Below are 10,760 nucleotides of genomic sequence, written 5' to 3'. Positions count from 1 at the left end.
ACCCAGCTGTGTGCACAACAAAGGAGTACACATGTCCACGTTTCATGCACAACAGAGACCCAGAGAGATTTCCATTTTCTTAACAAGTGCATTTGACTTTTCTGAAATTCAAAACCTAAAAATCCTATTTGTTGCTTGATTTCATTTTTTTAAAATATGGATTGGTAATTATTAACTAGAGTGTGCCAAGGTAAGAGTCTTAGATCACTATAGACTTACAGTGCATTCCAGTAACTAAATGCTGGATCAAAATCAAAAAACAGCTCTCTACCCACAAGAAGGTAAAGAAAAGGAAGAAGTTCAGAATTCTATTTCTATCTTCATTTTCTGTTAGTCCTCTAAAGGGAAATTAAGTCAGTGGTGGTGGTTTGGGGTTTTTTTGGTTTGGGGTGTGTGTGTGTGTGTGTGTGTGTGTGTGTGTGTGTGTGTGTGTTCACTCCTCTTCCTCTAGTGAACCTCTAGTAAGATGTTTCACACTGTCAGCTCCATAATACAGTGCTACCCAACCCACCCCAGTGTGTTGTCAGCATGTTTGGAGTGGTGATGTCTGTGTCTTCTCTCTCGTGAATGGCTTGCAAACTGACAGACTGACAGACTGGCACTCAGGGCCAGCAGGACACAGTGCAGACAGCCAGATCTCACTTTTTATGAGAATGATGTCAGATCAGCTGAGCAAACTGAGTCTCTTAACCAGAACACATTAAGGGAGGCCTATCAAACTACCATTAGAAACAAAACAAAACCAGAGCAGTGTTTCCTAATTGAAGGTTCTTTTCTTTATGGTCATGAGCCCAGCCCTTTAATGAATGGCTAAGCATATCTTTCCAACCCCTAATTAAGTCTTTATGGGTGATCTATCTATGATCCATTTTTTTAACTTCAATAATAAAAACACTCAAAAAAAAAAAGCATTCTGTAACCAGATCAAATAGGTAAGACTAAACCACAAATGTATTGGCAAAGTGCAAATCAATAATCAATCTTTATAACTATTTCAAGATCTGAGATGATAGTCAACTGTTGGTCACACAATCCTGAGGACCTGGGTTCAGATCTAAATGTAGTGGCATAGACCAGGGATTCCATTTCTGGAGAAGTGAAGCCAGAAGGGTCTCTGAGCTGAATTGGAGACTTCCCTGTTGAATAAAAAACTCTAGCTCCGGAATTAAGATAGTAGGCCATAAAGGATGACATCTAGTGTTGACCTCTATTCATTACATGCATGTACACACATCAACAGAATACTGCATATACCACACACCAAAAAGAAACTGATGATATGAATAAGAATGACCCCCCCCCCCACAGACTTGTATATTTGAATGCTTGCTCCACAATTGGTGGAACTGCTTAGGAAGGATCAGGAGGTATGTCACTGGGGTGGGCTTTGAGGTTTTAAAAGCCCAGGCCATTCCCGTTCTCTTGCTCTCTGTCTCTTGCTTATGAGTCAGATGGAAGGTCTCCGCTACTTCTCCAGCACCATGTCAGCCTGTCTGTCGCCATACGCCATGATGGGCACGGACTCAACACTCGGGAATTCTAAGCAAGATCCCAATAAATTCTTCTATAAGGTGTCTCCATGATGGTGTCTTTTCCTAACAGTAGAAAAGTAACTAAGACAGAACTCTAGGGACAGACATTTCAGTCATAAAATAACAGTAACAAAGGTGCTGTTAACATATCATTGGTTACCAGTATCATGGAAAGTGACAAGAAAGGTCCTGATCATCTTGCTCTGGGTGCAAGAAAGTCCAAGCCTATGTCTCCCAAATAAGACAGTATAATACAAGATCATTAGCTCCTATCAAATTGGAAAATTGGGTGACATTTGGAGTTCAGGAAAGATGGTAAAGATTACCTAGGCAAGATGGAAGTACACGACAGATAGGAAAAACGTGCAGATCAAAATGGCAGGTATGAATGCCTTCTGGGTGCTGTGAACTGCTGGGCCATTAGAGGTTCGGCGTCTACTCAGGAAGCAGTGTGCCCTCATGGTCAGGATGATGTCCTGTGAGAATGTCAAGTGTTAAATCTACCTTCTTTCACCATTGTGCCTCCTTGTGTGTTCTAAATCATGTCTAGACTTCCTTGTTTTCATCATTATCCCAAGAATTCTAACATCACACTTCAAACATTCCCATAAAGAGTAAATTTACTATATCTAAATTTCATGGCATATAGTCCTTGACTTTACCATTCTATACAGCACTGGAAACTGTACCTGGGATGTACCGTTGGTGTGTTCACCTTAGGGAATTGGCAGGCCCCAAGAACTACATTTTGTTTAGTTCCCGTAAAGATTCAAGAATTAAGGGTTGGGCTGAAGTTCTGAAGAAAGTTTGGTCACCCTGGAAGGAGGCAATTACATCACAGCTTCCAGGAAAGTCTCAAAAGTAGCCTCACCAAGTACCTTCTGTTTCCTCTCTGGTGGAACTGCCCTAGACTGTCAGCACAAATTTACTAAGGCCCTCTCTAAAACAGGAACACTAATTTTTGAGCAGTCGTTTGCCCTAGAGTAAAATAAGGAGAGTAAGAAAATCGCTACCAAGAGCATTGGCCATGTGTTTGCCGATCACTGCCCAAGTGGAGGAAATGGGACTAAGGGCTTTCTCAGGTGTTTCCCTTAGAGCAGCAAGAGATGTACTCATCCGATGTCTCAGACTCAAAGCAAAAGGAATCTTAGATCCAGACCCTTCTAGTTCTATCTATTAGGCCAATGGTGATGTTTTTATCCTCTTAGGGTAGAAGGAAAAAGGGCCAACTATAGAAGGCTGGGAGCTTTAGAGTGACCTGACCAAGCCAAGTCCTTTCCCTCTGGTTTTAATATTTCTTCCAGGAGCTATAGAAATAGCTCAGCAGTTAAAAGTGCTTCTTGCTCTTCCAAAGAACCAAGGTTTCTTTTCCAGAACATACACTAGTCATATAACAACTACCTATACATAGTTCCAGGGGATCTGACATCCTCATTTGACCTCCATGAGTACCCATTCATACATGTCATATCCTCATATAGACAAATAGACAAACACATACAACTATAGAATATACTGAATTGCAGATGCCAAAATGCAGGAATGACCTGAGGATTCCAAGACAGCGTTTTGAAGAAACATTTACCATCAGTTTACATGTCTTCCTTTAAAAATGATTATCTCTCTCCTGGACTTTAGAGAGTCTGATAATTGGCCATATTGTTTTGGTTTCAGTAAGTCCAATGTGAACTATTGTCTCCAGCCTGTGGGAAGAAATTTACTGCACTGTTGTAGAAACACCTTGTGCAGCCTGAGGACAAGAAGGCAAAACCCCAGTATGACATAATGAAATCATACAATCATCCTGTTTTCCAAATCAGTAGGGCCAGAAACGATACACTAAATACCTAAGTACAACCTGGTCGGTCTGTATAACTTCCGTGTAAGTGTGTTTTCCTGACTGGAGATTTGGTATTTCACAACCAACTGATGTGTTTTTCCTGGGGGAAGACGAATTCTCCTGCTTCCTTAGTTGCCTGTAGGGCTTTGTATAGGATTGGTACTTCCTAGGCTCTGAGCCATATTTGGAGGGAGTAAAAGGAAGGGTGGTGGGGATGGCATAAATTATATTGCAATCTCAGGTGGGGGGTGGGAGAGAGAGAGAGAGAGAGAGAGAGAGAGAGAGAGAGAGAGAGAGAGAGAGAGAGAGAGAGAGAAACACCTGTATAGAGGGCTATATATTCACAATACTACTAAAGCCTTCTGTGAGTCAAGGTTACTAATTATTACCTTTTTAAAAGAATTCTAGAACTGTTTCATCAGAACCCATCACAGGGGAAGATTATTACTTCCATTCATAGAAGAGATAACTATAGCCAAGTAAGGATATCGATTGAGGGTAACATGGAAGAACACAGCCACATATTTAACAAGCATTTATTAAGTGAACTGAATCCTGGGGTTCTAATCTTGAATATCCCTGTTTCCTCACCTAGAAGAACTTTAATGGTGAGAAAAAAATGGATATTATTTCAGTTTTCAGTGTTCAATTTTGAAATGTTTTTAATTGGGATAGGGTTTTATAAACCACATGTAAATCATCTTTATAATATCTAGCAACAATTTTAATAAAAAAAAAAGTGGCCATGATCTGTGCACTGGATGGTCTCAGCTGACTGCCTGTTCCCAGGGTAAGCTCATGCAGAAGTAGGGTGTCAGTAGTTGCAAGCCTCAGCTAGACATTCAAGATGTTCAGATGGCTCAAAATCAGTAGAAGCCAGCCTTTGAAAAATCAGCTGGGGCTATGAAATCAAGTACCCATTTTTATTACTTAGGGTTTCTTCTGATAGGATAAAACACCAACACCAAAAGCAACCTGGGAAGGAAAGGGTTTGTTTCTCTTTACAACTCATAATAAAATCACTGAGGGAATTCAGGGCAGCAGCTCAAGGCAGGAACTGAAGCAGAGGCCATGGAGGAATGCTGCTGACTAGCTTGCTCTCTATCATTCTCTCAGCCTGCTTTCTTAGACCATCCGTACAGTCACCCCAGGTGACAACACAGCTCCACAGAGGGCTGGGCCCTCCCACAGCAACCACTAATCAAGAAAATGGCCCACCTTCTTGCTCTTAAGCCAATCTAGTGGGGGTATTTTTCTCAACTGAAGTTCCCTCTTACAAAATGACTTTAGCTTGTGTCAAGTTGACAAAAAATAATTTGTGTGACTTTAGTTTTTCATAGCATGCTAGCTCTGGAGAAAGCCTAGCAAAAGTAACCGCAGGATGGTTAATAGCCAAGGAAGATAACAGGTACAGTTAATGACTACCCTTAAGACCAGCATTATCTTATGCTGGCCAAAGTACCTACAGAGTTTATCCAAATTCAAGGACACACACCTTACCTTTTTATAAGAGGGAAGATGTGTATCGAGGCTGCAGTAAGTCACATAGGATTACAGATATTTTGGGATATCTTCAAAAATTCAATGTCTGCAGGAATAAAGCTCACTGTTCCATATCTTTTTAATCTAGAACGAAACCTTTAGATGAACTAGATCCTCATAAATCTAGCAAGACAGCCTTGTCTATAATGTCTTACTATAAATAAAGGACTATCTCAACTGGAAAAAGACTTCTCAAAATAGTAAAATAAGTATGTATTCTGGCTTAACATGTACTCCACACACACCCACACTCTCTGTATCACAGAGAACACATCTTTAATATTCTAGACAAGACAGTAAGTGCAAATGTCTTCAAACACTTATCTTGGGACATTACATCCTTTCAATTCAACTTAAAAACTAAGCTGTGAAGATCATTTTTTGATACTGTTTCAAGCTATGTAAGCCAGAAGCTGCATCTTCTGTGATATTAATTCCAATTAACAACCTCTAACAAAAGGCAGAAAAATATATCTTCTTCAGTATATATTCAGAAAGTATGTCAACTCTCAGTGACAGTTGATGTGTCTTTTATGATTAAGGGGCTCTGCATCTCCAAATGAATGTGTAAATAAGTTGTACAGGGTCGAGAGTTATATGTGAGCAACTTCTCACTTTCATTCAGAAAGTTTTATGTATCTCTTGTTTAGCATTCAACAGTTAGGGAGTAAGTGCACCCTGCATGGATAAGTATCCACAGCATGATCACATCAACATCAGTACCTCAGACCCATGAGAATGGCAAGGCCTCCCCTGAGTCAGACTCAAGTAAATAGCAAGTTCTTCCCTTGCTCCACAGATTAATGCTGACTTTATGCAGAAAGCATCAACCACATATTCCTCTTTTGGAAGAAAAAAAAACCAAAGTTTTCCTTCCCAGTCACTCAATTCCCAGAAATAATAACTCTGAGACTAATGATTTATTAATATTGGCCATCAGCTTTTGGATTAACAGGTGACTCTTATAAGAGATTCTCTCTACACTCCTCCCAGATGACTGCAACCTGAGACTGGTCTCTGTATTACTAAAATTAGGAAACCCACCACCTTCTTTAGCTATATAGAACAAATGCATTTAGTCTCCAGGCTGCTGCGCCTCCATCAGACTATGCTGTACCTCCATTGGACCATGCTGTCCCCTGATGCTAGCTTTTCTGACCATGTGCCTTTCAGTTGCCCCTATCAACTCTTTCCCAAACTTACACAGGACCACACTGTTGACAAATCTAACTCTCACTTCAGGACATTACATCTTTTTCATTCAACTTAACAAAGGCTAATCTGTGAAGGCCATTTGTTTAAAGACACAAGATGTCTTAGTTAGGGTTTCATTTGCTGTGAAGAGACACCATAACCAAGACAACTTTTAATGGAACTGGCTTACAGTTTCAGAGGTTCAGACCATTATCATCATGGTGGGAAGCATGGCAGCATGCAGGTAGATGTGTTGAGAAGGAACTGAGAGTTCTACATCTTGTTCCAAAGGCAACAAGGGGAAGATTGACTTCCACAGGAAGCTAGGAGGAAGATCTGTTCCACACTTCAGGAAGCTGAGTATACGAGACAACCACCAAAGCCAACCCCCACAATGACACACTTTCCTCCTCCTGGCTTCACTATATGCTTTTTCTCAAAAATACTAAAATTTATAGAGATGTTTTGAAGCACTGGGCAACTATTTCAACATTTCAAGCCCTCCTTGCAGGCTAACAGTTTCCCAAAGTTAGAACATGTCACTTAAGAAATACACTCATTCTCATTTTTTATCCTGGACAGACATCATACAGACCTTAAGAGAACACAAATGCCAGCCCAGTTACTATATCCAGAAAAACTCTAGATGGAAAAACCAAGATATTCCAGGACAAAACTAAGTTTACACAGAATCTGTCCACAAATCCAACCCTACAAAATATCTTTGTAGATGAAAAACTACAACACAAGGAGGAAATTTACAACCTAGGGAAAGCAAGGAAATAATCACACAAGAAAACCGAAAGAAGAAAAGCACACACACAATAATTCTACCCCTAACAACAAAATATCAGGAAACAACAATCACCATTCCTCAATATATCTTCCCATCAATGAACTCAGTTCCCCAATAAAAAGAACATAGACTATCAGATTGGATACTTAAAGAGAATCCAGCATTTTGCTGCATACAGGAAACTTATCTCAGCGACAAAGACAAACACTACCTCAGAGTGAAAGGCTGACCAAAAAAAAAAAATTCTTCCAAGCAAATGATCCCAAAAAACAAACTGGAGTAGCCATTCTAATATCGAATAAAATAGATTTTCAACCAAAACTCATCAAAAATAAATAAATAAGGGAGGACACTTTTTACTCATAACAGGAAAAATCTATTAAAATGAACTCTCAATCCTGAACATCGATGCTCCAAATAAAAGGGCATCCACATTCATAAAAGAAACCTTACTAAAGCTCAAAGCATATATTGTACTACACACAATAATAGTGAGAGACTTTAACACCCCATTCTCATCAATGGACAAATCGTGGAAGCAGAAACTGAACAGAGACACAGCAAAACTAGCGGAGGTTAGGAACCATTAGATTTAACAGACATCTATAGAACATTTTATCCTAAAACAAAAGAATATACCTTCTTTTCAGCACCTCATGGTACCTTCTCCAAAACTGACCATATAGTCGATCACAAAACAGGCATCAATAGATAAGAGAAGATCAAAATACTCCCACGCATCCTATCAGATCACCATAGACTAAGGCTGGTCTTTAATAACAAGAAAAACAACAAAAAGACCACATACACATAGAAGCTGAGCAATGTTCTACTCAATGATAACAGGGTCAAGGAAGAAATAAAGAAAGAAATTAAGAATTTTTTAGAATTTAACAAAAACAAAGGCACAACATACCCAAATTTATAGGATGCAATGAAGGCAGTACTAAGAGGAAAACTCATAGCTGTGGGTGCCTCCAAAAAGAAACTACAGAGAGCATACACTAGCAGCTTGACAGCACACCTAAAAAGCTCTAGAAGGAAAAAAAAAAAAAAAAGCAGATACAACCAAGAGGAGTAGATGGCAGGAAATAATCAAATTCAGAGTAGAAATCAACCAAGTAGAAACAAAAATAAGCATTCAAAGAATCAACAACAAACAAGGATCTGGTGGTTCTTTGAGAAAATCAACAAGATTGAGAAACCCTTAGCCAGACTAACTAGAGGGTCAAGAGAGGGTGTCCAAATTAACAAAATCAGAAATGAGGAGACATAACAACAGAATGTGAGGAAATTCAAGAAATCATCAGATCCTACTACAAAAGCCTATACTCAACAAAACTGGAAAATTTAGAAAAAAAGCCTCCCAAGCAAAAAAAAAAAAAAAGCCTAGGACCAGATGAGTTCAGTGCAGTACCAATACTCTCCAAATTGTTCTACAAAATAGAAACGGAAGGAACACTACCCAACTTGACTATGAAGCCACAATTACTTTCATTCCTAAACCACACAAAGACCCTATAAAGAAAGAAAACTTCAAACCAATTTCCCTCATAAACATCAATGCAAAAATACTCAATAAAATTCTTGCAAACCGAATCCAAAAACACATAAAAATGATCATTCACCAAGATCAAGTAGGTTTCATCAAAAGGATGCAGGAATGGTTCAATATACGAAAATCTATCAATGTAATCTACCATATAAACAAACTCAAAGGGATAAAAAAAAAAAAAAAAAAAAAAACATGATCATCTCACTAGATGCTGAGAAAGCATTTAACAAAACGCAATACCCCTTCATGTTATAAGTCTTGGAAAGATCAGGAAATCAAGGCCCATGCCTAAACATAGTAAAAGCAATATACAGCAAAGCAGTAGCCAACATCAAACTAAATGGTGAGAAACTTGAAGCAATCCCACTAAAATCAGGAACTAGACAAGGCTGCCCATTTCCCTCCCCCCACTCAATATAGTACTGGAAGTCCTGGCCGGAGCAATTTACACAGCAAAAAGATGTGAAAGGGATACAAGCCGAAAAGGAAGAAGTCAAATTATCAGTATTTGCAGATGACATGATAGTATACTTAAGTGACCCCAAAAATTCTACCAGAGAACTCTCCTACAGTTAATGAACAACTGCAGCAAAGTGGCTGAATATAAAATTAACTCAAACAAGTCAGTAGCCTTCCTCTACTCAAAAGATAAACAAGCTGAGAAAGAAATTAGGGAAAGGATACCCTTCACAATAGTCACAAACAGTATGAAATACCTTGGTGTGACCCTAACTAAGCAAGTGAAGGATCTGTATGACAAGAACTTCAAATCACTGAAGAAAGAAATTGAACAAGATCTGAGAAGACGGAAAGATGTCCCACGCTCACGGATTGGAAGGATCAACATTGTAAAAATGGCAGTCTTACCAAAAGCAATCTACAGATTCAATGCAATCCCCATCAAAATTCCAACTCAATTCTTCATACAGTTAGAAAGAGCAATTTGTAAATTCATTTGGAATAACAAAAAACCTGGGATATCAAAATCTATTCTCAACAACAAGAAAACATCTGTGGGAAACACAATCTCTGACCTCAAGCTATATTACAAGGCAGTTGTGTTAAAAAGCGCATAGTACTGGTACAGAAATAGGCATGTGGATCAATGGAACAGAATAGAAGATCCAGAAATGAACCCTCACACATATGGTCACATGATTTTTGACAAAGGAGCTGTAAACATTCAGTGGAAAAAGGACAGCCTATTCAACAAATGGTGTTGGTCCAACTGGCACTCAGCATGCAGAAGAATGAAAATAGACCCTTTCTTATCTCCTTGTACAAAGCTCAAGTGCAAGTGAATCAAAGATCTCCACATTAAACCAGATACACTGAAATTATTTGAAAAGAAAGTGGGGAAAACCTTAGAACACATAGGCACAGGAGAAAATTTCCTGAACAGAACACCAATGGCTTGTGCTCTAAGACCAAGGATCCAAAAATGGGACTTAATGAGATTGCAAAGTTTCTGCCAGGCTAAGGACACTACCAAGAAGAAAAACAAAAAAAACAAAAAAACAAAACGGCAGCCAACAGATTGGGAAAAGATCTTTACCAATCCCACATCTGATAGAGGGCTAGTATCCAATATAGAACTCAAGTTAGACTTCTGAGAGAAGCCCGGCGGGGAGGCGACCACGGCGCCCCTGCGGTGGACGCCCTAGAGGAAGAGAGCTTCGCGCTGTCCTCCTCCGCCTCTGATGCAGAATTTGATGCTGTGGTTGGATGTTTAGAGGACATTATTATGGATTTCTCTGGTAGAGAAGTGCATTGAAGAGCGGTTGCTGGAGTGTATCCCAGGCTTCAGCATGGCGGCCTTCACGACCACACTGCAGCACCATAAAGATGAAGTGGCTGGAGACGTCTCCGACATGCTGCTCACATTCACAGATTTTTCTGGCTTTCAAGGAGATGTTCCAGGACTACAGAGCAGAAAAGGAAGGCCGATGACTGGACTTAAGCAGCGGCTTGGGCGTGACTTCTCTGTGTAAGTCATCTTCAACGCCAGCTTCCCAGAACAACCTTCGGCACTAGGTCTCACCTTCACACCACAGGTGACTGATATGAGGTCACCAGCCCAGCAGGCTCAGAGAAACATGGGCTAATGACGACAGATGCAAAGACCCACTGTGTGCCACAGCCCTTCGTTCATATGAAGTATTGATGGGTCCTGGAAAATATGACTGACCCTCCTGGCCCTTGTTCAGAAACACCTACCTGTAGTCAGTAGCCCTCTTTCCCCACCCCTGTCCCCATACAGACACCTCTCCCAGGTGCTTCTAGTGGCTCCTCTGAAGCATG

The 10,760-nt window shown here is 40.0% G+C and overlaps 1 pseudogene across 1 annotated transcript; it reads left to right on the top strand.

Moving 5' to 3' along the window:
• The first annotated feature begins 4,890 nt into the window (after positions 1 to 4,890).
• LOC308439933 (ADP-ribosylation factor-like protein 2-binding protein) lies at positions 4,891 to 10,493 on the top strand (annotated as a pseudogene). The gene is made up of 2 exons: positions 4,891 to 4,908; positions 10,033 to 10,493. The product of its transcript is annotated as an ADP-ribosylation factor-like protein 2-binding protein (transcript).
• Positions 10,494 to 10,760: the final 267 nt, after the last annotated feature.

The sequence above is a fragment of the Micromys minutus genome, assembly GCF_963924665.1.
Source record: "Micromys minutus genome assembly, chromosome: 30".
NCBI classification, from domain to species: domain Eukaryota; kingdom Metazoa; phylum Chordata; class Mammalia; order Rodentia; family Muridae; genus Micromys; species Micromys minutus.
The sequence above is the reverse complement of the archived record's forward strand: the minus strand, read 5'-3'. Positions and strand labels throughout refer to the sequence as shown.